The sequence below is a fragment of the Vicugna pacos genome, unplaced genomic scaffold (genome assembly GCF_048564905.1).
Source record: "Vicugna pacos unplaced genomic scaffold, VicPac4 scaffold_20, whole genome shotgun sequence".
NCBI classification, from domain to species: domain Eukaryota; kingdom Metazoa; phylum Chordata; class Mammalia; order Artiodactyla; family Camelidae; genus Vicugna; species Vicugna pacos.
In genome coordinates, this window is record NW_027328741.1 from 98488351 (window position 1) to 98515775 (window position 27425).

Below are 27425 nucleotides of genomic sequence, written 5' to 3' on the forward strand. Positions count from 1 at the left end.
GCACTGGCTTGTCCCAATTCTCACCCCAGATCAGGGTCCAGCAGGGGGTGGTGTCCAGGCTGGACTCTGTCCTCTGCCCCTTTTGGGGACCCTCATTCATTGCACCTTGGCTGCCTGGGCACTGTCTTCCAGGGGCCACTCTGTGCCTCCCACACCTACCTAGCATCCACCCACCCTGGGTTACTCCAGCGCCCTCTGGCCCTTGGCCACACACCTACTCCGTGTTGAGTGGAAATGAGGTGACCGACATGCTGGGCCTCCTGGACAGTCTGGAGGAGCCCGATATCCCCAACCTGCCCACCACACCAGGTGCCCAAGATGGGGAGAGGGTGTGCCTCCATTCATACTCTGATTTGCTCAGATTCTCAGCACCTACTTTGCTGGGTGGATATGGGGGCAGAGGTATGATGTAAAAGCAGGAGACATGGACAGCAGACCATGAGAAGGGGGCTAGCCCAGGCTGGTCTCATAACCCCCTTAGATTTGACTTTATCATCTTTAAAGTGGGACAGACTCTTGTGAGGTGAGCAGGATCCTGACCCATAGCCAGGCACTGTCCTACACACCTTAGAGAAGCTTACTGACTCCTCATGAAAATCTGTGGGGCAGGGACAGGCATTATCACCCATTTCTGCAGAAGTAACTGAGGCGCAGAGAGAACAGCTGAGGTGACCACCCCAGATTACAGAGCCCAGGTCATCTGGTTCCAGTGTCCAGGCTCATGGTAAGTGCCCATTCTGGGTTTTCCTCCTCCCTTCATCCTCCACTGGGACCCATGGCCGCAGCCTCATCTCAGTGTGATTGTTCATGGGGAGCAGGGTGGTTGCACTGAGGGCCCGTTTCTCTGAGGACTGCTTTCCCAGAAGGCTCAAGGGGTTGACTGTATTCACTACTGGACACCCAGGCCTGGGCCCAGGCCAGCCACACTGCAAAGCCTGAATCAGTGATTGTTGAGTGAATACCTGAACCTCTGCGTGTATCTGCATGTTGCCCCCATTTCCTCATCTCCACAGCTGGCTACCCGGCCAAAACGTTGTGTAATCAGGCCTGGGCCAGGGACAGTCAAGGGGACCAGAGCTGCTCAGCTGGGGACAGGAAGCCTCAGGGGCCCTGTGGCTGTCCCAAGCACCTCCTGGGGCAATTCACAGGGAAGCCCAGACAGCTTCCAGGAACAGCAATCAGGTCCGAATCCCAGGGGTATAGGGTAGGTCTTGAGGGGTGTTCCTGAGACTGACTTTGTGTATGAAGGGGGCCTGGGGGTCAGGCTGCTTTCAACGTCCATTCCAGGCCCACACCCCTGCTGGCAGCATGGAGCTAGTCATAAAGGACACAGGTCGTGGGGCCAAGGCTATAGCAGGGCTCTGCTCCCTCTCTGTGGCTCAGTGTCCTCATCTGTAACAGAGAACTAGTAACAGGGCCATGGGAGGGCTCACTGAGACCCTCCTCTGTGGCTTTGGTTGGACACTGCCCTCTCTCTGCTCAGTGCCCTTCTCTGTAATAGAGAACTAGTAACATTTTTCTTAGCCCGTTTTGGCCCCATTTTTCTGAGTCTCTTTCTACATTGGGCCCAGGGCTTTCACAGAGATCACAGACTTGGGATGTAATCAGAGTGTGGTCACAGCCCTAGTGGTCTCAATTGAGGCCAGAGGAGCTTCAGGGGGGGTGGGAATCCAGAAATGCTTCATGGAGGAGGTAAGATCTGAGCTGTGTCCCCAAGGATGAGCTGTCATCTAGCTGAGGCCTAGCATTGAGCAAGACCCATGTACATGGTTAATGAGGGTGTGAATGAATGGATGGGCACCCCTCTAACAGAGAGTGAGGGGGGAGTCCCCTAGGCCAAAGCAGGAAACACAGGGCACCCTGGGGGAGCAGAGGGCGGGGCTGCAGTGTGATGCCTGCCTCACCCTTTATGGGTGTCTTGCCACCACTTTAGCGTGTGTTCTGGTGGATTTAGAGCCCTTTCCTCTCCTCTGCTAAAGTATCCTGCTCTTCATTCCCAGCAACATCCGCCTGTGTCACCTCAGTGTCCCCAAGTGGACCTGGACCTGTCTTGTGGGAGATTGTGAAGAGGGATTTGGTGTGCATCCCAAGAATGAAGTGGGAGGGAGAGGATAATAGGGACCTCCATAGGGGATCATGGGCTGGGAGACATCGGAGGGGTGGGGAAGGCAGAGCCTCAGAGCTGTAGGATCCTGCTAGTGGTGGCTCCTTCACGAGGGGCTTCACAGGAAGGAAGCAAACATGGGGTAAAGGCAGAGCTCAGTTTGGGGCTTGCTGACATGGAACAGCTCATCACAGAGATGTCCAGAGGTGCTGGATGTAGGGAACGAAGATGCCACTGATGTCAGGGTCAAAGCCTGAGACCCAGATGTGGTGGGGCGGTGGTGCAGGGGAAGGGGCTTGAGGATATCAAGATGTTCATTCATTGGGGTCCTCAGGGTGGGGACCTTCATGTTCATTTCATAGCCACCTGGTGCCTGACAGAGTTAGGCTTAGGGAGGTCACTGAGTAGACACGTGCCGATAACCTAGATTCTCCTCTTTCCACATAAAGTCCCTGGTGTGAAGCCAGCAGGCACTCTTCAGAGTCATACACCCTCACCCATGGGCTCTCTGTGTGCCTAGAGCCCAGTGGCCCCTTACCTCCCACTCCCCACTGCAGGACCCTTTGCACACCTGCATTTCCACAAGCTATAAAACATCTTCTCTTGCTGTGTGTTTACCCTATGAAACCTCATTGCCCCAGGAAGAGAGAACTCACATCCTTCCCTTATTAAAGTGGTAAAGCCTTTTGTTCAGAGAAGCCCCTGACAGATCTCACAACCAACAAGGTACCTGTGCATGAATTGATCATGCAGCCCCCTCCTCCTTGTGTGCACAGCACCCCCCCAATAACAGACCCCACACACTCAACATTGGCTCTCGTGTAGGCACCTCTTGCCTGTGTGGCCTGATGTTGCCTATAGCAGTGTCCCTATTGAACTTTCCTAAACCCTTCTCAGACGCTGGTAATTCTTTACCAACCCAAGTAATTAGCCTGCCATTGTGCCCACAACACCTGAAACAGAGTTGACTAAATTATGCAGACTGATGATGCAGGTTAATTTGCTATAAAGGTGAAATCAAGGTTTACAAATGAAAGCAACATACATACTCAAGGCAGGACTAAGAACTCACACGGATAACTAAGACCCTCCACATACATCCCACTTTGCCCTTAGGGCCTTTGGGATGGCTGCTCTTTCAGCCAGGCTCTCTCTCCCCCTGCTTCTTAAACACCTCCAGGAATCTGCTCAAATGTCCTCCCTGACCTTATTTTTCTCCATGGAACATATCACCTCCGGACATTGTATATATTTTACTTAATTTTCTCTGTGTCCCCCACCAGGCTGTCTGCTGCATGTGGATGGAGACCTGACTGCTTCACTACCTGCTGTGCCCGGTATCTGGAACCCACCCAACACAGTAGGACCTCAGAGATTGTGTGACGGGTGTGTGATCACTGTAGGCCACAGACAAAAGCCTTCCCAGCAGTCATGGTAAGAGTCATTCATACTCTACTTACTGAGCCCTACTGTGTGCTGGTTACTGACCTGGGTGGGAGGCATGCAGTGGATTAGACACAGTGAGCACACACAGCATGTTAGGAGGGACCTGTGCTCTGGAGAGCACATAAGGCTGGGGGAAGTCAGGAGTGCAGGAGTGGAGGAGAAGAGGGCCAGGTGGAGACAGTGGTGCCAGAGGAGACAGAGAGGTGGGGCCCAGGTCGTGTAGGGCTTTATGGCTCCTGTGAGGGCTTTTCCTCAGGGCAGCGGAACCATGGCTGGGTACGGAGCAGGGGCCCGTGTCCTGAATGCTATGCAGGAAATGGAGAAGGTGTCTGCTGGGGAGATGTGCTTGGAGGAGGCTGTTCCTGTAGACTGTGCAGGCAGAGAAGGCTCCTCTGAGGAGGTGACATCTGAGCTGAGCCCTTGTATGGACCGTGTTTCCACCTTCTGTAGACTGGATGCTTTCATCTGCCCTGCAGCCCTGTGCAGGACACACCCTGTTCTCAGTCACCTGGACTTGGCCTCCTGCCTCCCTTGTGGGCCCTCCCACCCCAGAAGGAGTCCTTCTAGATCTAACTCACTACCTCCTCCACTGGACTTGGACTCACACTGAGCCACTGTCCACCTGCCCAACTCACCCAGAGTCAAGTCCAGAAACTTGGGGGAGCCCCTCCACCACAGAGCCCATGAACTTACTCAAATGGCCAGTCCTCAGCCTGCTCACATGCCTCACACTCCCCTCCTGCAGAAACCCTGTGACAGATCATGTCCACAGCACCCTGCTCCTCCGATCCTGACCCCAGGCTTTCCCATGGGGTGTGACCCCGCATGGGTTGCAGTCCCCTCCTCCAGTCTGGTGAGTAGAAACTACCTTTTCTTTTTTCTTTTGTTAATATATTTATTTTTTTAATTTTTATTTTATTGAGTTATAGTCAGTTTGCATTGTTGTGTCAATTTCCAGCATAGAACATAATTTTGTCAATTGTGTTTACTCTTTCAAGAAACCATCTCTTGGCTTGATTTTTTCAAATGTTCCTTATATCTCTATTTTATTTTTTTCCTCCCTGATCTTTATTATTTCCTTCCTTCTGCTTACTTTTGTTATTTTTGCTCTTCTTTTTCTAAATCTTTTAGGTGGTAAGTTTGATTGTTTATTGCAGTTGTTCCTCGTTTTTGAGGTAGACCTGATTCTCTCGCTATAAACTTCCCTCTAAGCACTGCCTTTTCTGGATCCCATAGGTTCTGTATGGTTGTGTTTTCATCATCATTTGTCTGAATGTGTTTTTTATTTCTTCTTTGATTTCATCATCCACCCATTTTTTTTTAAAGTAGTATGTTGTTTAACCTCCATACTGTCATTTATTTCTCCTTTATTTTTCTGTAGTTCATTTCTAGTTTCATGGTATTGTGGTCAGAAAAAGTTGCTTCAAATATTTTCTATCTTCTTCAAATTGTTAATACTTCTTTTGTGACAAAGTATATGATCTATCCTAGAAAATGTGGTATGTGCACTTGAGAAGAATGTATGTTCTATTTTAGGGAAATATAATGTTCTGAAAATATTACCCAAGACAAATTGTTCTATTGTATCATTTAATTTCTATGTTGTCTTATTAATTTTATGTATGGAATATCTGTCCAGTGATGTTAATGGATTGTTAAAGTCTTCTACTGTGATTGTGTTCCGATCAAATTTTCCCTTTTTATCTGTTAGTATTTTCTTGTTATCTGTTATGTATTTAGGTGCTCCTATGTTGTGTTCATATATGTTAATGAGTGAAATATCTTCATCTATGACTCCTGTAATCATTATAAAATATCCTTCTTAATCTTTCTTTATAATCTTTGTTTTAAAGTCTATTTTATTTGAAATCACTGTTGATATTCCTGCTTTCTGGTCATTTCCATTTGTGTGGAATATCTTTTTCAATCCTCTCACTTTCAATCTATGTGTGTCCTTCTCCCTAACGTGGGTCTCTTCTATACAGCGTATTGTAGATACTTGCTTTATTATCCACTCTGCACTCTATGTCCTTTGATTAAAGCATTTTGTCCACTGACATTTATATTAATTATTGATAGAAATGTGTTTATTACACTTTGAACTTTGTTTTGCAGTTCATTTTGTATTTCCTCTTTGTTCCTTACTTTTTCTTTTTGTGGTTTGATAATTTTCCTTTTTATTATCTTGGTGTCTTTTTAGTTTTGTGACTCTATTGTAACTTTTTGGCTTGTGGTTAACCTACTTTGTACATATATTAACCCATTACTATATCTGTTTGTTTTAAACAGATAGTAATATAAGCTCAAACCCATCCTACCAAGAACAAAAAAGAGAGAGAGACAGAGAGAAAGAGAGAGAGAGAGAAACCTGTATATTTTCTTGCTCGCCTCTCCCACCCTTAATGATTTAGATGCCCTCTTTTATGATTTCATGTTTATTCTGTTGTAATTCATTGTAGCAATCACCTTTCCAATTATGGTTTTCTCCTTTTTGTAGCATCCTGCTTCTTTTCTATTTAGAGTAGGTCTTTCAATATTTCCTTTAGCATAGGTTTAGTGTTGCTAACTTCTTTTAGTTTTTGCTTGTCTGTGAAGTTCTTTATCTCTCCTTCTATTCTAAAGGATACCCTTGCTGGATAAAGTATCCTAGGCTGCATCATTTTTTCATTCAGGACTTTGAATATACCTTGCTTCTCCCTTCTGGCCTTTACTGTTTTTGTAGAGAAATCAGCTGAAAGTCTTATGGGGGTTCCCTTGTATCTCATTCTTTGTTTTTCTCTTGCTGCCTTTAGAATCATTTCCCATTCTCAACCCTGGTCATCCTGATTGTAATATGTCTTGGTGTGGGTCTGTTTGGGTCCTCCTTGTTTGGGACGCTCTGTGTTTCCTGTACTTGGATATCTGATTCCTTCTTTAGGTTTGGGAAGTTTTCAGTCATGATTCCTTCAAATATCTTTTCAATCTCCTTTGTTCTTTCTTCTCCTTCTGAGACCCCCATTATGAGTAGGTTGGCATGCTTTATGTTATTCCATAGGTCCCTTATATTGCTTTCATTGGTTTTTATTTGTTGTCTCTCAGCTGTTTTGTTGTCCTGTCTTCTAAGTCACATATTCATTCCTCTCAATTATCCAGCCTACATTTTACATCCTTTACCTCAACTCTCATCTCAGCAAATGAGTTTTCCAATTTTCACTGGCTCCTCTTTAGAGTTTCAATTTCGTTATTTGACATATTCTCTGTCTCTATACACAATCTCTTTTAGTTTCTTCAGTACTTTGATCACTCCTTTTTTGAAATCATCTAGTAGACTATCAATGTCTATTTCATTGATTGTTCTTTCAGGGGGTTTATCTTGTTCTTTTAATTGAGACAGGTTGCTCTGCTTTTTTATCTTGCTTATATCTCTCTGGCACTATGGCTTATGGAGTATCAATTATCTACTGTGGTCTTTTAAGAGTTTACTTATTTATATAAAATGGATGCAGAAATAAAACTAAGCACAAAGAAATTAGTTTTAAAAGCAGTATAATCAATAACAGAAGAACATATTGAAACAAGATAACAATTGAGTTGGGATGAATTTTTAAAATATTAAAGGAAGAAAAAATATTTGACAACAGAGTATAATCACAACAGAAGAAAAAAAACAAGGATAAAAATGAAATTAGACCAATTGAAAGATAATAATAAAAGTATTTTAAAAGAAAATTTTAAAAGGGATTAAAAATAGAAATATAAAAATTATTTAAGAAGTAACATTAAAAAAGTAAAAGAAAATGGAACAGAAAAAGAAAAGAGTATGTTCCCGTGGAGATTGTGTGCCCTTAGTAATTTTATCAAGAGGTCCTTCTTAAATATGTGTGGTTACCAAGTCTTACTTCTGTGCCTTTTGTCTGTTATCCCTTTGGTTAATGATGTGGCCATTAACCTGTTAACCAGAGCCTACCCTGGCTATTGAATGGGGACTCCTCTTTGTTTTGTGGTTGTCACAGCTCCTGCCCTTGCCTTGCTTCATGAACTCAGCTCGTTGTTTCCAGAGACCCTCTGGTCACACTCTTGGTCTGTGCTGCTCCCAGTGCCTGTAGGTAGACATGTCACATCTCCTCCCAGTGCTGCATCTTGGTGCTGCACTCCTGCATGGTAGGTGGGCAGGTTGTGCCCCTTCCCAATGCCGTGTCCAGGTGCAGCAGTCCTCCACAATAGTTGGGTTGGTTGCTCCCATATTCAGTGCAACTCCCCACTCCACATCTGTTCCACACTCTGTGGGTGGGCTTGAGGCAAATGGCCACACCAGCCCTAGTCCCTGCTCTTTGCCAGAACTTTGCTCCTTGTTCATTTGTCTTAGAGGTGTGAGTTCGTAGAGGCACCAGGACAGAAACTTCCTATATGTCTGGGGATGTAAACAAGTCTCAGTCTCACCTATGAGGTTGCAGAACTGCCAGGTACATATTCAGGTTTCAACCCCATGTCTGCCTGGGTAGGTATGATGGCTGTGGCTGAGCCTCATCTCTCTTATTCTGAGAAATCACCAGTTATGTTGCCATGAGTCAGCAGAAACAAAGGACGAAACACCCCTTCCCCCAGGCAAGCCAGCAATATTGCTTTGCTTTATTTTTTTTCTTATTTTATGGGAGGCCCAGGCTGTTCTGACCTGTATACAATCCAAGCAGATGTCCACAGCACACTGCAGTCCCCCAGGGTTACCTATGTACAGTCATCCAGAGTCTGCCTGGATCCAGCAGCCTGTCCCTTCCCATCCCTGATTCACTTCTAGGTTTGGGGGTTGTTGTCACACTTTGTGCCCATTTAACTTAATTCTGTCAGTCAAGGGTGGTTCCGTACACATCTGGGCCTCAGAGGTTCCCTGTCCATCCTGCTGACCTCTCCATTGGAAAGAGGGAGACCCAGTCAACCAGCACTATCCCTCCTTTGCTGCTCCCTCTTCAAAGGACCAACCCAAGCCATTTTGCATTTTCTTCCTTCTTTTTTCCTTTTCTCCTAGCAGATTGGTGGCACATTTTGTCTTTTGAAGATGGCAATGTTTTATCAAAGTTCAGCAGATGTCCTGAGTGGATGGGTGTGTCTGTGAATGTCAGTCTTGGTGAATTTATTGGAGAGGATAAGATACAAGCATCCTTCTACTCCAATATCTTGGCCTTTCTCCAAGAATATACACTCTTAATAATTTTGTCATAAGGTTATTTTTAACTATGGGTGGTTGCCAAGTCTTCCTTCTACGCCTTTTGCCTGTTATCCCCTTTTTTGGTGGTGTGGCTGGTGTTCTGGTGGCCTGAATCTGCCCTGGCTATTGAGCAGGAGCTCCTTTTTTCCTGTGGTTGTCACACTCCTGCCCATATCCTGCTGTGAAAACTCCACTTGCTGGTTCCAGAGGCCGTCTAGTCGTGCCCCTGGTCTGTGTCCCAGCATCTGTAAATGGGTGGTCTGCACCCCCCACCAGATGCCTGGTCCCAGGACCACACTTGTGCAAGGTAGTTGGCAGGTAGCTCCCCTGCCGCATTAGGTCCATGCTTTGTAGGTGGACTCAGAGGAAACAGCTACACTAGCCCTCACCCCTGCTCTGTTCCAGAACACTGCTTCTTGTGCATTTGTCTTAGAAGAGCCAACTCAGAGAGGCATCGGTGTGTAATGGTCCCTTCTTCTTGGGACTGTAAACAAATCTCATTCCCACCTATGAGGTTGTGGAGCCCCTAGGTAGGGATTTGGGTTTTGACCCCTCCTCTATCTGGGAACCATGCACCAGAAAATATAGTGGCTATGGCTGAGCCTTGACTCTCTTCTCCCAAGAAGTCTCCAATAATGGCACTGTGGGTCTGCGGACACAAAGGCTATGGCTACCCTTCCCCCCAGGGCACACCAGCAGTGTTTTCTGCCTTTTTTTTTTGTATTTTATGGGGGACCCAGGCTGTTCTGTATACTCTCCCAGCCATGGCACACAGAACATTGCAGTCCCCCAAAGTTTCCTCTGTAGAGTCAGCCCAAGTCCTCTGCTCAACTCAGAGAGCCTGTCCCATCCCACCCCTGCTGGTTTGCTTCTAGGGCTGGGGATCGTTGGGACCCTTTGTGCCCCATTAACTTAGTTCTGTCAGTCAAAGTCTATTCTATACAGATCTGAGCCTCTGAGGTTCCATCTCCATCCTGCTGAACTGGCCATTGGAGTTGGAGAGACCCAGTGTATTAATGCTATTCCTCCTTTGCAGCTCCCTCCCCATTGGAATGGTCCAGAACTATTTTCCTTTTTCTCCTTTTCTCCTGTTCTCCCACCAGATTTGTGGAAAATTTTATCTTTTGAAGAAGCCAATATTCTGTCAAAGTTCAGCAGGTGTTCTGGGTGGTGGGTGTGTCTGTTGATGTCACTCTTGGTGAATTTGTGGGAGAGGGTGAGCTCTGAGCATCTTTTTTACTCCACCATCTTTCCTCCTCCTTCACTCTTTTTCTTTTGATTGGAACATTTAGTCCATTGACATTTATAGTAGCTATTTTATAGATGTGGGTTTATTGCTATTTTGAAATTTGTTTTCCAGTTGATTTTGGTAATTATTTGTTTCTTTCTTTTAATTATTTTTATTTTTGTGGTTTGATAAATTCCTTTTCTATTAGCTTGGTTTCTTTTTGGGTTTTATGACTCTATTATATACTTCTGATTTGTGGTTATCTTGTCATTCAAGTATGATAACCCCTTACTTCATCTGTTTGGTTTTAGTTGATAGTCATGTGGGCTCAAGTGCATCCTAAAAAGAAAGAAGACAAAGAGAAAAAAGAAAAAAAAGAGAAAAAAATATATATTCTCTTGCTCTCCTCTTCCACCTTTCATGATTTTGCTATTCTCTCTTTCTTGTTTGCCTTCTTGTTTTCTTTATTGACTTACTGACTTATTTATATCCTCATGTTTTCCCTTGCAACTCACTGTATTTATCGCATTTCCAATTATGGTTTCTTAATTTCTATAGCTTCCTGTTTATTTTTTATTTAGATTAGAACTTTCAAATTGTTTTTTAGCATAGATTTAGTACTGCTGAATTCTTTTAGTTTTTGCTTGTCTATGAAAATCTTTCTCTCTTTCTGTTCTAAAGGATAGTCTTTCTAGATAGAATATCCTAGTTTGCAGCCTTTTTCTTATTCAGGACTTTGAATACATCTTGCCACTCCCTTCTGGCCAGAAGATTTTAGGTAGTGAAATCTGCTGAATGCTTATGGGACTCCCTTGTAACAAACACTTTGTTTTTCTCTCACTGCCTTTAGAATATTTTATTTTACTTTAACCATTTTAACTATAATATGTCTTGGTGTAGGTCTGTTTGGTTTCTCCTTGTTTGGGACCCTGTGTGCCTCCTGTAGTTAGATAATTCTTTCCTTCTTAAGGTTTGGAAAGTTTTCAGTCATGATTTCTTTAACTAACTTTTCAATCCCCCTTTCACTTTCTTCTCCTTCTGGGACTCACCATTATGCATAGGCTGGCACACTTTATATTATCTTGCTTTAATTGGTTTTTATTGACTTTTCTGTCTGCTGTTCTTTTTGGGTTATTTCTTTTATCTTGTCTCCTAAGCCATTTATTCATTCCTCTGCATTATCTAGTCTTCTTTTGATTGCCTGTAGTTGAATTTTCTATTTTTAACTAGCTCTTCTTTATAGTTTAAATTTTCTTTTTAAAGTTTTCTGTCTCTATTGATAGTCTCTTTTATTTCTTTCAGTGAGTTGATCATTTCCTTTTTGAAGTCTAGTAGACTATCAAAGTCTATTTTACTGATTGTTCTTTCAGGGGATTTCTCTTGTTCTTTTAATTGAAAGTGGTTCCTCGGCTTCTTTATTTTACTTATATTTCTCTGGCTCTATGTATTTCTTTTAGACCCATTTCTGAGCTGTGATATGTAGTAGGCAGGGTTGGAGCAATTCAGTTGTGAAGAAGAATAGGCAGAAGATGTTCACTGGGGAGTTCTCTCTGTGGTGTTGCCTGTCACTTGTTATGCAGACTTACAAAGTACTATTTGTTGATGTTGGCTTTATCCCTGCCTTAGCTATGGGAATGTCAGCCACCTACTCTGGTGCCCCTCAGGTTCTGAGCCCCAGGAAACATCAGTGCAGATCCAGCAGTGTCAGTCCCTTGGACCTGCCTTAGCAAGTGTGCAGTCACACACATGAATTTGTGGTCCACTACAGGTTCAGCTCAAACCCTAATCCCGCACCCACATATGGAACCATACACCACCCTGTTGTAAATACCCTCACTGGCCACCCTTCTTGAGTCAGAACTCCACTCACTGCCTGTAAGTCTCAGAGGTGTGGATCCACAAAGTGACCAGATACAGCAAATCCACCCTCTCTGCCTGGGGCTGTAAACAAATCTCATTCCTGCCTGTGAAGTTGCAATGGCACAGGGTATGGAGTCAACATTCAGCTCTGCCTTTGTGCAGAAGTGTTGCCTATCACCAAGCCCCATTTCTCTTCTCATGAGAACACACCAACAATGGAGCCAAGTGGAGAAAGTGACTTTGGCACAGCTGTGTTTCATTCCTCCCCCATTATACCAACATCGGTGCTTTTTTATGAGAGTTTCAGTCTGTTCTGTTCCACACACACACACACAGCCAGAGCTCACACTGCCCTCTAGTTTCCTGAGGCTGCCTGTCTGCAGTGTGACCCAGCCCTCTGCCTGGGCTCTTCACTGACTCCAGTAGCCAGTTCTGGCTCATCCCTTCTAGCTCATGTCTAGGGCTGGTCATCACAGGGACCCTCTGTGTCAGTTTTCTCCAGTTCTGCCTGCCATGCAGTTGCCACTGTCTCCTCCAAACCTTGGAAGCTCTGCTTCTTTCCTAGCTGATCTCCCAGCTAGAGAGGTTGTGTCCCAGTGTGAGTGTGCCTTTCTTCCTATGCTACTCTTTCCCTGCAGGATCAGTTCTGCACTGAATTTTTCTTTTCTCTTTTTATTCCTTACCATATTTTGTGAGAATCTTCCTGTATTTCAAAATAAAAGACACTCTACCAGAGTTCAGGAGGTTTCTGTGCAATTCAATGTTTTTGTAGATGTAATTCTTTGCGTATTTGTGGGAGAGGTCAAGCTGTGAGTCTGTCTACTCTGCCATTTTGGCTCCTTCAAATTTTAAAATAGGGCTAGGTCTTTCTTAATTACTCTTAACAAGCTGTTGTAGTTTTCAGCGTACATGTCTTGTAATTTTTCCTTGCCTCTATTGGATGCTGATTCAGAACATACACAACCTTCTGGAGAAACCTGTCCCACCCTGCCATTTACTGCCAAATAGCTGGCCTGTGTCTGAGTCACCAAAAAGTTTTGTTCTTTATCTGATTCTTAATTCTTTAGAATTTATCATTTTACTCTCATAAATGCTGATTGTACTTGTAACAAATATTTTAAAATAAAAATAATAAACTTTATTCTATAGATGAAATATGAATGAATCTCAAGTAACATATGCTTTTAATACCTTAGAATTAGTAAAGCAATATAGATACATTATAAACGCTTGAAATGTTGCCTAAAGGAAAAGTGCAGAGATTTGCAAATCCCACTCCCAGAAGTGACCGTCATTAATGGTTTGGTGAACATCTCTCAGTCTCTATCTCTCTCATTCTCTCTGCCTCTGTCTCTCACACACCACAAGATTCATTTACATCTATGATGATTTGACACATATGTGGTCATAGAGATGGCATCTTGGATGTAGATGATGGATTAACAGGCATCCAAACTGAGGGCTTCCTTGACATCAGGTAAAGACCTAGCACTCATTTTTCCAGCTGCACAACAATCATTCCTCCATCTGAACCAGAACTGATGAATCCCGCCCCCTCTCCATGAACATTAGTGTTGCTTCCATTTCCCTAGTAGTTTAAGCAGGACTGTGATGAACATCCTTGAAAAGACATCTTTGAACAATTGTGCAAGAATTTTAGTATGATCAACGGTAAGCATTAGCACTGCTCGAAAAGTGGTGCACTTGTGGAACTGTGATGCATCCTGCATACTGTTCTCCCAGAGAGGAGAGTCTGCTCACTCTTCCCTCCAGGGGATCTACTGTGGCCTCTGTCTCCTCATGTTGTCACTAGAGCTGGTTGTCACCAGGCTAAAGGCCTGCCAGTGTGATGTTGACCAATGCTGTCTCCGAAGTGTGAACATCTTGCATTCTCACTTGAGAGGTCGAGCATCTCTAATATACACTGGCCACCTGCATTGCCTCTTGTTGGAATTGCATGTGTTTGTTCTGTTTCTGTTTAGAACACAGTGTTTCAAGATATTTTTGGACCACAGGGATGTGAAACCTTTCTCTGACTTTAGGTTATGAAAAATGATATTTCCATGTTGTGGTTTGTCTTTCATGGATTTTGATTATTATTTTTTTTTATTTTGTTAGGTTATGTTTTGCCACAGGAAGAGCTAAGCATCTCCCTCCTGGCTCTGGTTTCACACATAGAATAGCAGTGCCTATCTCGAGATTATGCACATAGTTTCTAAAAATATTCATTTTGTATATCTCATATTTAATCCACCTGGATTTCCCTTTGAAATAACCAAAATGCTACTTCAAGTAAAAAAAAAACACCAATCCCTTGTTAAAATATGAGAGCAGACACAAACAGCCATCTTTTGTATGATTTCATTGATAGGGAACATCCAGTGTAGGGAAAGACACACAGAGAGAAAGAGGATTAGGGCTTGTCAGGGGTTGGGGGAGGGAGAAAAGAGAATGTGTGCTTTGGATACGGGGTTTTATTTTGAGGAAAGAAACAGTCTGAAACTAGACAGTGACGATGGTTACACAGCATTGTGAATGCACTTAATGCTCCTGAATTGCACAATTTAAAATGGAAAAACATCTAAATTTTATTATGGTAAACTTAAAACATAAAAATAGATGGTACTCTAAATGACATGAAAGAAAACAAGGAAATGACAGAAAAAAGAAACAAAAATGATGCCAGGAGAAGGGAAGTAAAGTTCGGGTCTGAGAGTGGGTTGATTCTTAGAATTAGATGACAGTGTTGGTGGTTGCAGAGACATCTCAGCCCGTAGGGGTGGTGATGCCTCAATTGGCTCTGGGTCTCATAGAAGTATGTGTGTAGGTGCAGGGGGAGCTACAAAATCAGGCTCAGGGTCTCCCTGCAGGACTGGTAATGTAACCTGGTTCTAGGTCTCCTGTAGGGCTAGTCTTACAGTCTGCAAAGCTGGTGGGATGTGACACGGTCCTGTGTGTTTTGCAGGTGCAGGCTCGGGTTCCCCAGCAGGGTTGTTAGAATGGGACACAGTCCTGGGTCTCCTGAAGGAGCCAGCTCAGGATCTCATGCAAGACCAGGCTCAGGGTATCCTTGTAATGCTTGTGGAATGAGACCCCATCATTTTTCTCCTGCAGCAGCAGATTCAGGGTGTCCCTGCAAGGTTTTGCAATTTCACCCTGCTCTATAACTCCTGCAGGAGCAGGCTTGGACTGTCCCTGCTGGGTTGTTGGAATATGACCCATCTCTGATTCTCTTTCAGAAGCAGGCTCAGGGTCCCCCTACAGGGCTAGTCGATTTTGTTCCAGTCTTAGGTCCTTTGCAGGTGCAGGACTGGGGTCTCCCTTCAGGGCTGGTGAAATGTGACTCAGCTGTTGGTCTCTTGCAGAAACAGGCAGAATTTCTCCCTGCAAGACTTGTGGAATGAGACCCATTGCTGGGTCTCTTACAGGAGCATGCTCGGGGTCTACATGCAGGGCTAGTGGAATTGGACCTGGCTAATGGTGTCCCTGCAGTGCTGCTGGAATTGTTCCAATTCTTGGGTGTCTTGAAGGTGTAGGCTCTAAGTCTCCCTGCATTGCTAGTGAAATGTGACCCAGTTGTGGTTCTCCTGAAGGGACAGTCTCAGGGTTTCCCTGCAGGGCTGGTGGATGGGACATAGTCCTGGGTCTCCTGGAGGAGCAGGCTCATGTTGCAACATGACCAATCTCAGGTTCTCCTGCAGGAGTAGGCTTGGGGCCTTCCTGAAGGGCTAGTGGAATTGGACATGGCTCATGGTCTCCCTGCAGTGCCATTGGAATTGGTCCAATTCTTGGGTCTTTTGAAGGTGTAGGTTGCAGGCTGATAAATTACCTGTAGGGCTGGTGGAATGTGACATGGCTCTTAGTCTAATGCTAGAGCTGATTCAGGGTCTTTCCACAGGGTTGGTAGAATTGGTCCCAGGCCTGGGTCTCCTGCATGTACAGGCTTTGGTATCCCTGTAGGGCTTGTGGAATGTGACTGGGTTTCTGTTTCCTGCAGGGGCAGGCTCAGAGTCTCCTTGCAGTGTTGCTGGAATGGCACATGGTTCTGAGTTTCCTGCAACAGCAGGCTTATGTCCTTCCTGCATGGCTAGTTGAATATGACTCAGACCTTGGTCACTTGCAGGAGCAGGCTAGTTTTCTCACTGCTGGGATGGTGGAATCAGACCCTGTCCTGAGTCTTCTGCAGAAGCAGCTCCAGGTCTTCCTGCAGGGCTGTTGGAACATGACCCATCACTGGTTCTGCTTCAGGAGTAGGCACAGAGTCTCCTTGCAAGGATAGTGTAATTGGACCCAGCTCAGGGGTCACTACAGGGCTGATGAAATGTGTCCTGGCTCTGTGGTTCCTGCAAGTGTAGATTCTGTGTCTCCCTTCAGGGTTGGTTTAGTGGGACCCATTCCTGGGTCTCCTGTAGTAGTAGGCTCAGAGTCTCCCTGCAGGGCTGGTGGAATGGGCCCCTTCTCTAGGTCACCTGCCAGAACAGATTTGGACTCTGCCTTCAGGCTGGTGGAATTGGGCCTGTTCTTGCATCTCCTGCAGGAGCAGGCCTTGGTTCTTCCTGGAAGAATACTGTAATATGACCCATCTCTGGTTCTCTTGCAGGAGAAGCTCATGGTCTCCCTAGAAGGTTAGCAGAATTTGTCCCATTCCTTGGTCCAAGGCTCAGGGTATCCCTGCAAGGTTGGTGGGATGGGACATAGTCCTGTGTCTCCTGCAGTAGCAGGTTCTGTTCTCTTTGCAGGGCTGGTGGAATGTGACTCCACCCTGTGGTTCTTTTGCAGATGCAGGCTCAGGGACCCCACCAGAACTGATGGCTCTTAGTCTCCTATGGGAGCAGGTGAGGGATTCCCTGGAGAGCTGTTGGAATTGGTCCCAGTCCTGGGTCTCTTACAATTGCAGGCTCAGTGTCTCCCTGGAGGGTTTGTTGAATATGACTTGGCTGTGGGTATGCTGCAGGAGCAAGCTCAGTGTTTCCATGCAGGGTTGGTGGAATGGGATCTAGTTCTGGCTCTCCTGCAGGAGGAGGCTGGGGTTCTCCCTGGAGAGGCTGATGGAATTGGACTGGGATGTCTGTCTCCTGCAGGAGCAAGCCTATGGATTACCTGCAGAGCTGGTAGAATGTCACATAACTCTTGTTCTTCTGCAGGAGCTGGCTCATATTCTCTGTGAATGGCTTGGTCTCCCCCAGGAGCAGGTTTGTAGTCTCACTACAGGGCTGGTGTTATGTGACCCGCACTGTGTTTTCTGCAGATGCAGTCTTAGTGTTTGACTGCAGGTTTGGTGGAATGGGACGAAGTTCTGGGTTTCCTGGAGTAGCAGGCTCACGGTCTCCCTTCTGGGGTATTGGAATGTGACCTAGTCATGTGTTTCCTGCCGAAGTGGCCTCAGGATATCCCTGCAGGGCTGTTGGAATTGTACCTCACTGTGTATCACCTGCAGGATCAGGTTTGTGCTCTCCCAGCAAGGCTGGCGTATTTGGACCTATTCCTGGGTCTCCTGCAGAAGCAGGCTTTCAGTCTTCCTGCAGGGCTTCTGGAATATGACATATCTCTAATTTTCCTGCAGGATCAGGCTTGTGGGTCACCCAGCAAGGCTAGTGGAATTGGACCCACTTCAAGGTCTTAGTGCATGATTGATGGAATGGGACCCAGTCCTGGGTCTCCTGCAGGAATTGGCTCAGAGTCTTCCTGCAGGACTGGTGAAATTGGACCAATTCCTGAGTCTCCTGCAGGAGGAGGCCCTGCATCTTCCTGGAGGGATGGTGGAATACGACAGAGATCTGTTTCTCCTGCAGGAACAGGCTCAAGGTCTCCCTACAAGGCTAGTGTAATTGGACACATTCCTGGATCCATTGCAAGTGAAGGCATGATGGTCTTCCTACACAGCTGGTGGAATGTGATTCGGCTCTGAGTCTCCAGCAGGAGTAGGCTTAGGGTCTCCTTGAAAGATTGGTGAAATGGGACACAGTGCTGTCTCTCCTGCAGTAGCAGGCTCAGGTTCTCCCTACAGTATTGGTAAAATTGGACCTGGCTCTAATTCTCCTGCAGTAGCAGACTGAGGTTATACCTGCATGGCTGGTTGAGTGTGAAGGAACAGCAAGTCTTAATACATTGGCCCACTCCTGGGAAAAGGATAAACAGGGCTTGGTGCATGGTCTCTTGTATTCTCTGAAAAAGACCCTTGAGATGTGTTGATTCTGATGACCTCTTCCAAGAACTTGAACACTTTTAGAATCTCTGCCCATTCATCTTGTTTAGACTGAAGGAATCTGCCTTTCATCAGTTCTTGGAATAGAGATCAACACAAAAGGAAAGAGGGAAGAAAAAAATACCAATCTATCTGTTGAGAAATCAGCTGAAGACATTAAAAAGTTCTCTTGCAATGCACTTGTTTCTATTTTGGTGCATTTAGAATCATTTCCTTATTATCAATTTTGGCCATTTAAATTAGAATACATATTGTTCTAGGCCTACTGGGGTTAATTATGCTTGGACGCTCTGTGCTTGCTGTGTTGAGATAGCCGGTTCTATCTTTGGTTTAAGAAAATTTCAGTCTGATTTCTTCAAATACCTTTTCAAATCATTTGTCTTTATTCTTTTCCATGTGGGATCCCTATGAGTCATACACTGGTATGTTTTCTCTTATCCCAGGTTTCAGTTGCATTGCTTGCATTGCTTTTCACTAGCTTTTCTATGTCGTGTTCTGACTGAGTGATTGTGATTATCCTGTTTTCTAAGTCATTTATTTGTTCCTGTGCATTATCTAGTCCGATTTGGACTGTCTTTAGCTTAGCTATTCTCACCATTGAGTTTTCTGATTATATTTGGCTCATCTAAAGTGTTTCTCTTTCCATTTATACTAGCCTGCATTTGTATTCATAGACTCAAGATTTCCTTCAGTGTTTTATGTCCTCCCTTTTCAAGTCATGTTCTAGTAAATTTTGGGGGTCTAATACATTGGATGTTCTTTCAGGAGACTCCTGTCTTTTGAAAATTTGGAATAGTTCTTTTAACTTTATTATATCTCTCTATCGCTATGGGTTAAGGATTATCAGTTATCTATTATAGAGTTGAACGGCTTTTGTAAGTGAAATCATTTCTGTGCACATTTAGTTTTAATGCTGTGAGGATTGTTTTTGGTATGTAATGATGCCATGCATTCCTTCTGTGTCTGTTGCCTGTTATATCTATGATTGCTACTGCGGTTTTTGTTGTGGTGAATATAACCTATTCTAGTAAAGTTAGCAGAGTGTCATTTTGGTTAAATGTTTATCATAGCTCTGACAGTGCTGGGACTACTAATTTTTGCTGGAATAGAGGTTTCCAAATGGTTTCTGGGCTGCAGGCTGGATATGTGGAGAGGGAATTGTTCCAATACACACTCATGAAAGTGCATTCGTCCTCACTGTTGCCACGGAAAAGTCAAAATTTTATAATGGGTTCCCTCAGGTTCTCTGCAAACAAAGACAAAAGTGGAAACAAATTTAATGATGTCACACATTAGAAACTGCTGAAACAATCCTGCAGTGCCACAATTGGGTCCTAAGTGTAGTACTGGGTCAGCACCACAACTATAGTTGCATTAGCATGTGGTAGGCAAGGTTGATGGAAAAGCTTCAAATTCTCCTATTTTTCCTCAGATCTCTGCTCCAAGAACTCTTGTCAATAAGGCATGGGAACTCAAAGGCAAGCATGGAGCATTTCAAAAACCTCTGCACTGGACAATAAGAAATTTCAATCCTGCCTATGAAAGTTGCAGATCTTTTGGCTATAGAATCTTATTTCAACACTAAATTGCCCTGGATTCTAGAAACCAGATAAAGATGGCTCTGATTGAGACCATTTCTCCTTTATGGAGAAAATGAGCAATTATAATGTGGATGTGAAAATGCTGTGACTAAGGCCCTGGGTTACTAAGCTAATCCACAACACATATGCCAGCAGATTTAATATTAAGAGAGGACCCAGGCAGATCTGTTCTCTAGATAGTACCAACCACAGCCCAAAACAATCTCCAAACCCCTGGGAATAAATTTGTGACATCAGCCACACCCCTAACACACAGATTCCACAGGCACTCCTAGCTCAAAACTGGCAGATGCAGTCTTGGTCTGGGAATCAATTGCAGAGAAATTTTGTGATTATTGCTTTCAGTTATGTCAATCAAACGTCCACTATGCACTCTTTTAACCCTCAGCGCATCGTCTTCCATCTTAAATGACCTGTCCACTTTAGAGTGTGCATCCCAGTAAAACACAGTTTCCCCTTTACTGCTCCTTCACCAAAGGTCAGGTCCTGCACTGATTTCCATTCTCTACTTTGCCTTCTACTCTTTCCAGGTTATGTGAGAATTCTTTCTGACTTTTGAAGTAAGAGATGTTTGGCCATTATTCAGCAGGGATCCTGAGCCAAGGGCCGGGAGAGTGGATGTTTATCTTGCTGTATACATGGGAGAGAGTGAGCGAAGTTTGCACTGGTACTCTGCCAGTTTGGCATGGATAAATTAACACAATTTAGATATAACTCACAGACACTTGATCCTTGATTAGCTATTTTTCTCTATATCAATTGTGGAAGGATGTGTTCGAAGATTCCAAGTCTGACAATGTGTACATACCTACATTGCAGACTTTCAAATAGTTAACAGAATTGAATTACATACTATGGGAAGTGTATCAAAATAAAGATAGTTTTAGAAATATACTAAATCTAACTACAAGACAGAGTTGCCATATTTAGGTATCAGCTTGAAATACCCAAATAAGAAAAATACACAGAAAATACTAGTTAGCAGCCAAAATTCATGAAGGAGGCAGGTCAACACTTTTCTCTTGGTGCTTCCAACACTAAGAAAAAAAATGAAATAATTCTTAGAATCATTAACAACCACAACCATGGGTTTCCATTGTTCATGTGGTGCCCTTTCCTAATAATGGCACATACTGGTCAATGTTGGCGATTCAAGGGGCAACATTACTATTTAGGAAAGCACAAAGAAATCAAAACAATGTATTTTTATATAGGCTTGGTTTCAATAGCACTTAGAGACATTAAAGATACGAGAACACTGCAAAAGTTTTGCTAGGCTATTGAGAATCATGTACTCTTCTATGAAAGATGAGAATGTTTAATCATCCAATTATGTTGAGGAACACAATTAAACCCGACAAATATGGCAACCACATATTTGCACCCGGTATATGCCTGAAGGGAAAAATGGTCCACAAAAAATTTGTCACTACATATCTATGCCAACAATTACACTTCATTTCAATAAGAGAATTATAATAGTTACAAATACTGTTTTGAAAAACTGAGGATAAAAAAATATTCAAATTCAGGCAAAGAATCCACTCACTTACCACACTCCCTTCACCCCAGAGAAGACATAAACCCAGCATTTGCTGAATCTAGCGGAAGGCCATCGTTTCTTTGTGGGAGCTAAGTATTCAATTCCTATCTATTTCATACGAGAGTATTTGACCTTTATGGGGTTCCCTGTTGTTCACAGAGGATGAAGCTAGAGGAACTCTGATTCTAGGAGGGGCTTGCTCTTCTCTTACTGGCTTCATTGCAGCTCAGGTACTGATCCCTCAAAATGGATGCCTGAGTGGAGGGGAGGGAAGAGCAAGTGCTTGATAGCTAGGCCCAAACCTGGGAAAAGGCTTACCTGGGCTTGGTGCACTTTGATCTGAATGGCTTGGAATTGCCCCTTGGGTCGTGTGGATTATCTGACCTCTTTCAAGAACATGAGCGTTTTTATCATCTCTGCCATCTCTTCTCTTTAGACGTCAGGGATCTTGGACCCGTTCTTGGAGCAGAGAATTGAGGAACTTCCTCCAGTCCACGGTGGCCCTCCGTAGGTTTCTGCTAGTATCAGCGAGGTTCAATATGTCTCATGAATGCCTTTCGAGCCTGCTATCCTCTACAGCTGTCTCCAGGCCAGTATTCTCTATTGTAGCAGAACATCTGTCATCAATGTGTTCGCATCTCTCCTCAATCCGTGCAGCCATGTTTTCGGCCAGCTTCTCTTCGTGTCTCCCATAAAGTCGACTTCAACAGGACTGGGCAAGTCTGAAAGGACCTCGGAGCCTCTCCAGTAAGCTGAAGACAGGCAGATCTTCCACTGTCTGCCCTTTCAGGTTCTGGAAACTGACCCGTGAACTCAGGTCTTTGGGCAGCAGCAGTATCTCGAACTGACACAGCTTCCCGGACCAAAGACCTAAGCCAAGCTCCACAGAGGGCGGCAGCCCCTCCATCGCACTGATCCACCCACAGAACTCTGCCCGGTTACCTAGGATCCACCAGCCACAACAAGCCTCGCGGTACACACCAACATTCCACCTGGAATCCAACCGCTAACTGCCATCCCCAATGGCTGCTGCATCTTGTCAGTGCTGGGGGAGGGGCTGCATCCGACGAGAGGTTCCTAAGGTAAATGTGATTCTACCCACTAGCGTCCCATGGGCCTTTGTTCTTCCCTCTTTCCTTTTGTTCAGATCTGTATGCACTGTAGCAACGGAGGCAAGTGTGTCCATTTTCAGTTGAATGTTTCACACGTCTTTAAACTTTCTAACAGTTCACAGTACACAGAGACCCACTAAGGGAAACTCTTGTTCCTGTAATATGGGCACACCCGCAATACATAGCCGTCGGTTGATTTCTGCTGAAACACCCGCATTCACGGGACATCTATCCATTTGTTTCAAGGGGGCTGAAATTCCTAGGAATGATACAATCCCCAATGTGCACTTTACTGCCTGTCTCTTTTGATCTTAGTACACTTTTGCGGAGCTACTTTTCCTTGTTATAGGCTTGTGCCATTTCTTCTCGACGTAGTGTAGAATATGGCATTCATTCATCCTGTTGGAAGACTTGCAAGTCTATATCACGGACTAGGAATCCATTGGATTCCAAATCGGCATTTGGGTTAGGTCACGATATGCTCATATGAATCAATATTTACGAATATAAATGCACGCCTCTGATTTCCGAATACAGGTGTGCTGAGTACATTCAAGCCGCGATACTGGGTCGATGCGTACTGAATGATCCTTGACATCACCTTGAGTAATTTCTTTTGAATATTCATGTTACCCTACCCTTTTTGTGTTGTTTGTTTGTTTGATTCTTTCTTGGTCTGCTTCTCGTTTGCTTTGCAAACACGTCAGGCCATGCATCTCTCCGTTTGCTTCCAACAGAGAGTCATATAAGCTGACTCCCTTAAGAGAGTGCTTCCAATCCCCTATGATTTCCTGCTTCCCTCTCCCATCTTTAGGGTTTTGATGTCCTCCTTGCCTTCTTCTTGTTTCTTCTTTTCCACTCATGCTCTTCTTGCATTTCCAATAAGGGTTTTCTTCTTTCCATTTCATCTTGCTGCTTATCCCTTCAGGGGAGAATTCTCAACCTTTCTTTTAGGATAAGTTTCGAACTGCTGAATTCTTTTAAGATTTGCAGGTCTGTGGCATTCTCTAGCTCTGCTGTTATTAGAAATGGTGGTCATGTGGCATAGGCTACCCTAGATGGCAGCATTTTGCCATTCAAGCTATGGTCTATGTCCTGGCACTCCTCCCTGTCCTGCAATATTGCTGCTGAGATAGCAGCTGAAACCCCTCTGGAGGTTCTCTTGTGACTATGTTGCTTTCCTCCAGGCGCATTTTAAATCACTGGGATGCTCATGAACTTTGTTGATTTGGATCATACAGCTGCTGCTAAGTCTATTGGGATTCCACCTCTTTTGGACGCTGTGTACTTCCTGAATTCGCCTAGATGATTCTATCTTGGCTTTCAGCAAGTTTCAGTCTGATTTTTCTACACATAACTTTTCAAACATTGTTTGTTTCTTTATCTCTTGCTTTTCCATCTGGGACTCTTTCGAATTTTAGTCTTTCATGCCTTGTCTTCAACCAGGATTCAACAGCAATGTTTTCATTGGTTTGCACTTGCTTTCCTATGTGTGCTTCTGACCGAGGGATTTCTGTTCCCCTGTCTTCAAAGTCATTCACGCGTCCCTCTGCAATATCTCGTCTGCTTAGGACGGAATGTTAGCCCTGATATTTTCTCATCCACTGAGTTTTCTGATATTATTTGGCTCGTCTTTAGGCTTTCTCTTCCCCTTTTCTGGTATTCTGCCTTTTGTGATTCTGAGACACTGTTGTTCTTCAGTGTTTCCCTCACCTCCATTTTCAATACTTGCTCTGGAGAGCGTTTTGCAGTCTAGTTGTCTGAAAGCTTATCTTTAGGGCCTTCAATCTCTTTGGAACTGAAAATGGTACTTCCTTTTCCTTTTACTGTATTTCTTCATCTCTACTGGTCAGGTAATTTCAGGTATCTAATGTAGACTTCTAGGGCTTGGTTAAGTGAAAACTTTAGACACTTGGCTCTACACAATTGCATGGGATTTCTGTGAGGACAAATTTTCCTAGACATTGATGCCATGTCCTGTTCCTGTGTGTGTTGTCTGGTCTATCTCCAATTGCTGGTGTTGCCTTTGTTGTGATGAACCCCCCATACTATTTCGATTAGGATAACCTCATTTTGATTACGCTTATCTCACAAATCTGAAAGAGCACAGGACACTTCCTCTGGTGGAAATGGAGCTTCTAAAGGTTCTCAGCTCTGCATTCTACTCTCTGTTATTTTGGAGTGTTTCCAGAAGAGCAGAGTGTGAGTGCGCTTGTGCTTTGTAGTGCCACGGGAATGTCCCACTGAAACCAGTTCTTCCAAGAGCTTCTCTGTCTACAGAAACACCAGTGGAAGCATATCTATGGATGTCACACATCAGGGCCTGCTGGAATGATCCCGCAGCCCGAACTTGGTGTCCTCGCTGCCGAACCGTGCCGGTGCCATCCAAAATGTAGCATCCGCTTTTGAGAGATAAACTGAAGGAAATCCTTCCTCTTCTCACGCTGTGGTCTTGGACCACACTTCCTTGTCCTCTCATCCTTGTGGCACGGGTGCACGAAGCCAACCACAGAGCTGTTGCACATCCTGTGCCTCAAACCAAACCATAATCACAGCCCAGGTTATGAATGTAGCAGATCCTAAGGCTTTTCATTCTGAATTCAAACCCAAGGCCCCCTGGATCCCTCAGACCCGATGCACAATATCTCTGATTCAGCCCCACACATGCTCTATTGGCAAAATGCCAAATTGGTCTCTGGTCCTGCAGATGCACTGGGTGTGGCCATGGGACATATCGATAATTTCAACTGCGCGCGCCAGGCTGGTTGCTTGCTCATTGGGGTCCCAGGTCGGTTTGCTCTCTTGATAGGACCCACCACATCCCACAACGCACTCCGGATCCCTGAGACTCAGCGTGTGCCACCATCCGTAGCCCTATCCCTCCCTGAACGCTGCCTCTGCTACCTCAAATTTGGCAGCTCGGAGCTTGGTCTCAGAATCAACTGTGGGGATATTTTGCACTGGATTCTTTGAGATCTGTCAGCCAAGCATCTGCTGTGCACTCTTCTAACACTCAGCGCATCACCTTCAATCCCATGTCTCCTGTCCGCTTGAGAGTGTGCGTCCAAGTTAAAGAGAGTTTCACCTTTACTGCTCCATCAACAGGGCTCAGACCATGCACTGGTATCCATTCCCTGCTTTTCCTTCTCCTGCTTCCAGGTGTTCTGAGGCCTCATCCTGTCTTTGGAAGTAACAGACCTCTCTTCGGCAAGTGTCCTGTGCCAAGGGCTGGGTGAGTGGATGTTTCCATTGCTGTGTTCATGGGAGCGAGTGAGCGCAGGTTGCACTGCTTCTCTGTCAACTGGGCATCGATGAATCAACACTTTCCAGATACATTTCACAGAAATGTGATTTCTTTTTATCTCTTTGTTTCTATACAGCCGTGGTGGGAGGGATTGTCCGAAGACTCCAGTTTTGACATTGTGTTGATATCTCATTTGCAGTCTTTAAAAATTTAATAGAATTGATATAAATGTTTTGGGAGTTATACGAAAATGAAGTTAGTTTCTGAAACATACTAAATCGACCTAGAAGCCAGACTTGTCAATTTCGGTAACATTTTGTCAGCTCTAAGGAAAACATAGACAGATAGAATGCAAACTAGCAGTCCGAACTGTTAAAGGGGTCATGTCAGCTCTTTACTGTTGAAGCCTCCGAAACCAACAGGAACCATGAAATAACTAATGGAAACATGAAATAACCCCCAAGCTTGGATTCCCTTGTGCATGTGGTGCCCTTTACTCCCGATGACACCTACTGGTCAATGTTGGCATTTCAAGGTGTAACATCCCTCTCAAGGAAAATACAAGAGGAAATGAACTAAATATATACATTTAGCTTTGAATCCAAAGAACCTAGAGGCATTATAGCTATGAGAACCCTGCTGCAGCTATGCTAGGCTACTGAGAACCAGGTGTTCTTCTATCAGTGATGAGAACGCTTAATCATCCGATCATGTTGGGTAAAGCACTTGAATGCAACCAAGTCTGCACCCCCATGATAGATTGCCCCCGGGGGCTTGACTCAATTGAAAGACGGTCCACATAAGCTGTGTCTTTCATGTCATTGGCGACTTTTACAGTTCCGTTCACTATCTGACTTCTAATATTTACCTAGACTGTCTTGAAAAACGGAGGCCTAATACAGATTCAAGTTCAGTCAAAGATTCCCCTCACTTACCACACTCCCTTCACCCCAGAGAGGACATAATCCCAGCATTTGCTGAATCTAGCGGAAGGCCATCGTTTCTTTGTGGGAGCTAAGTATTCAATTCCTATCTATTTCATACGAGAGTATTTGACCTTTATGGGGTTCCCTGTTGTTCACAGAGGATGAAGCTAGAGGAACTCTGATTCTAGGAGGGGCTTGCTCTTCTCTTACTGGCTTCATTGCAGCTCAGGTACTGATCCCTCAAAATGGATGCCTGAGTGGAGGGGAGGGAAGAGCAAGTGCTTGATAGCTAGGCCCAAACCTGGGAAAAGGCTTACCTGGGCTTGGTGCACTTTGATCTGAATGGCTTGGAATTGCCCCTTGGGTCGTGTGGATTATCTGACCTCTTTCAAGAACATGAGCGTTTTTATCATCTCTGCCATCTCTTCTCTTTAGACGTCAGGGATCTTGGACCCGTTCTTGGAGCAGAGAATTGAGGAACTTCCTCCAGTCCACGGTGGCCCTCCGTAGGTTTCTGCTAGTATCAGCGAGGTTCAATATGTCTCATGAATGCCTTTCGAGCCTGCTATCCTCTACAGCTGTCTCCAGGCCAGTATTCTCTATTGTAGCAGAACATCTGTCATCAATGTGTTCGCATCTCTCCTCAATCCGTGCAGCCATGTTTTCGGCCAGCTTCTCTTCGTGTCTCCCATAAAGTCGACTTCAACAGGACTGGGCAAGTCTGAAAGGACCTCGGAGCCTCTCCAGTAAGCTGAAGACAGGCAGATCTTCCACTGTCTGCCCTTTCAGGTTCTGGAAACTGACCCGTGAACTCAGGTCTTTGGGCAGCAGCAGTATCTCGAACTGACACAGCTTCCCGGACCAAAGACCTAAGCCAAGCTCCACAGAGGGCGGCAGCCCCTCCATCGCACTGATCCACCCACAGAACTCTGCCCGGTTACCTAGGATCCACCAGCCACAACAAGCCTCGCGGT

The 27425-nt window shown here is 44.8% G+C and overlaps 2 long non-coding RNA genes across 2 annotated transcripts in view; both read left to right on the plus strand.

Annotated features, from left to right (window-relative positions):
* Positions 1-449: 449 nt before the first annotated feature.
* The window catches only part of LOC140693791 (uncharacterized), a 31976-nt gene continuing 5000 nt past the window's right edge, over positions 450-27425 (plus strand). The window contains exons 1-3 of the long non-coding RNA XR_012069495.1: positions 450-724; positions 3388-3538; positions 4296-4403. This is a non-coding gene — a long non-coding RNA (uncharacterized lncRNA). The remainder of the gene's footprint in view (positions 725-3387; positions 3539-4295; positions 4404-27425) is intronic.
* LOC140693802 (uncharacterized) lies at positions 22125-27057 on the plus strand. The gene is made up of 3 exons (XR_012069506.1): positions 22125-22251; positions 25441-25513; positions 26887-27057. It is a non-coding gene; the product is annotated as an uncharacterized lncRNA (long non-coding RNA).